A 3,250-nucleotide genomic window follows, 5' to 3' on the forward strand; every position below is an offset into this window, starting at 1 on the left:
TTATTCTATGTGTATGTGTGTATTGCCTGCATGTAGGTAAGTGCGCCTGTGTCATGGAATGCCTGCGGAGGACAGAAGAGACTGTCGGATCCCCTGGAACTGGAGTTATAGACAGTTGTTTAAAACTAAGTTCTTAAAATTGGAATCTTCATTCATGTATAGAAAGATTTTCTTAGATCTTATGAGAAGTATGCAGAGCTATTAGGTAGGTAAGCTATTTAGTGGGAACCTCTGTATTGAAATTAGCATTGATAACAGACTGACGTGTGTTTGTTTTACATTCCAAGCTCAGTCCTAACAGCAGCCAGGCAGAAAGTCAGTCTAACCAAGATGGTGGCTTTTCCTTTTGTTAGGCTCAAATGAGTGGGAGCCAATCTCTTGTCTGTAGAAAGGTTTTCTTAAAAACCTGGGAGAGGGGTGAGGGGGGAAGAGAAGCAAAGGCACATCTGTAAGGCAGATTAGAGGAGGCATCTGGACATCTTTCTTGGCCTGCAGTAAATCCAAGCTGATTTAGAGCATGAACTGGAGTCTTTAAGTAATTAACCTTATTTACATTATCATTCTTGGCTGAGATTACATGGTTAAGTAAAGAAATAGATTTTTAAAATATAGTGTGTGTGTGTGTGTGTGTGTGTGTGTGTGTGTGTGTGTTCACCCATGTGGGGCACTGCTGGCCAGAGGCTGACGAGTATCTTCTTCAATTGCTTTCCACCTTATGTTTTGAAACAAGCTCTGTCACTAAACCTGAAGCTTGCTGATTTGTCTAGACTGGTTGGTCAGCAAACTTCAGGGATCCTTCTGTCTCCACCTCCCTAGTGCCAGGTTACAGGTGCATGCTCCACACCCAGATTGTTTTTACATGGGTATGGGAGATCCAAAGTCAGGTCCTCATGCTTTATCAACTGAGCCGTCTTCCTCCCCATGTTTTTAGAAATACATTAAACTACACGGTAAACTTCAAAGTTCATCTTTTTATTTTATTATTTTTATTTTATGTGTATGAATGTATTGCCTGCATGTGTATAAGTACACCCATGTCATGCAATGTTGGCAGAGGTCAGAAGAGGGCACCAGATCCTCTGGAACTGGGGTTACAGGAGGTTGTTAGCTGCCATGTGGGTGCTGGGATTCAAACCTGGGTCTTCTGCAAAAACAGCCAGTGCTCTTAACCACTGAACCATCTTTCTAGCAGTTCATCTTTTCTTAATCATGAGAAATAAAAGTCCCTTTCATGAGTTAGCCAATAGCAGGAAGTATTGTAATTTGTGTAGAAAGGATCTGAGCATCAGCATTCTGGAGTAACTCAGTGCAAAGGAAAAGAACCCAGTTTTGAAGAACTGTCTAGAGACACAGAAAGAGCCACCGGACACAAATCACATGAGGATCTGAATTCTAGCTGGGTTCCACTCTCAGGAACCTGCCCGTAGACTTGCTCTCTGATCCTCTGCAAGCAAGAAGGAAGACTATTTGTTAATGCTTTTGATCTAAAATCCAGGCAGCTCAGGACAGTGACAGTGACATATGAACAGACACAATGAAGGGTGGGTAGACTTCATTGAGTCCTGAGTTGGTGGCATGGCTGTCCACAAACATGGTTCCGAGAGAGAGTGTCCTCTTCAGATTGGCTCAAATATGTGTCGGACGCTCCAACAGGTACAGCACAGGGGGAGGAGCCAGGACCAGCCTGGGTCCCTCTCTTAGGGACTGAGCAGGATGGTGAGTGTCAGCGACTCAAAAACCACACCAAGTCAGGAGTCTTGTCGAGGCAGAAACTCACTTTATTGCGTCAGGCATCAACTTATATAGTTTAAGCAAAAGGGGTGTGGAAAAGGGGGTGGGTATAGGAATGTGTCATCTGGGGTGAAGACTGTGGGCCTTTGGGAATTTACCATTCCAGTTGTTACTGGGCAGAGTCAGTCTTAGATAGGGCTCTGCTGAGTCACCTCCACACGGAAGTGACAGGCCAGAGACAGGTCGCTAAACTTTGGCCTGGCTTAGGAAATTATATTAGGCCTCATTTTCCTCCATGCCATGTGTATGAGGGTCCCAAAGGCCCAACATGTATGTATGTATCTGTGAGTCTATATGTGTGTGTCTATATGTCTGTGTGTGTGCTTGTGTAAGATCCTAAAATCTACCTTCTTAGCAAACTTTCAGTATACACAATATTAGCCACATGTTCCTACCAAGCATCAGAGTTCCACATGTAAGCATCCTACACAACTGTAGGTTTGACCCTTTGACTGTTTCCTGTCTGCCTTGCCCTTGATAACCACTCTTCTATTAGGTCAACTTTTTGAGATATCACATACAAGTGAGATCATGTGATGATTTTTTTTTGCCTGTATTTGGTTTATTTCATTTAGCATGATATTGGGTTCACTTGTGACAAGATCTCCTAAGACTGGATTTTGTGTTATGTGCTACATTTTCTTTATTCATCCATCAGTTGACATACAGGTTGTTTCCCAAGTTCGTTACTATGGTTACTGTTACAACTAACTGTGGAAATGAGTAGGAAGAGATCTCTTTGAGGAGGTTCATTAGTTACTTTTCTTTTGCTATAGTTTACATGGAGTTTTAATTCCATGACCAAGGCAACTTATAAGGAAGAGTTTATTTGACTTGAAGTTCCAGAGAGATAAGAGTTCAACATAGTGGGGAGACATGGCAGGAGGCAGCTGGGGCAGAAAGACGAAGACTCTTCAAGCACAGGCAGGAAGCAGAGAGAGCCAAACTAGAAAACGGGACAAGTCTGTGGACTAGGCTGTACGTCCTAAACCTCCTGTGAACAGCACCACCAACTGGGACCAAATATTCAAATACTTGAAGCCTGTGCTTGATAGCTTTAGTTGTCAACTTGACATACCTGGGTAGAGGGAACCTCAGTTGGTAAGCTGCCTCCATTGGACTGGCCTGTGGCTGTGGCTGTGGGGCATCTTCTTGATTACTGAGTGCTGTGGGAGGGCCCAGCCCACTGTGGGAGATGCCACTCCTGGGCAGGTGGTCCTGTGTTGTACAAGAAAGCAGGCTAAGCAGGGGCCAAGAGAGCAAGCCAGTAAGCAGTGTTCCTCCGTGGCCTGTGCTTCAGGTCTTGCCTCCAGGTTCCTGCCCTGAGTGCCTACCTTGGGCTCCCTCGGAGATGAACTGTGACCCAGGGACATGTAATGTATTAGTCACTTTTCTGTTGCTGTGATAGAAATACTGACCAAAGCAATTTATAGAAGGAAGAGTTTATTTGAGCTTATGG

The 3,250-nt window shown here is 44.2% G+C and overlaps 1 pseudogene; it reads right to left on the minus strand.

Moving 5' to 3' along the window:
- Positions 1-3,250, minus strand: part of LOC103745117 — an 8,628-nt pseudogene that overhangs the window by 4,706 nt on the left and 672 nt on the right.

Source organism: Nannospalax galili, unplaced genomic scaffold (assembly GCF_000622305.1).
Source record: "Nannospalax galili isolate Female #2095 unplaced genomic scaffold, S.galili_v1.0 scaffold843, whole genome shotgun sequence".
Taxonomy (NCBI): Eukaryota; Metazoa; Chordata; class Mammalia; order Rodentia; family Spalacidae; genus Nannospalax; species Nannospalax galili.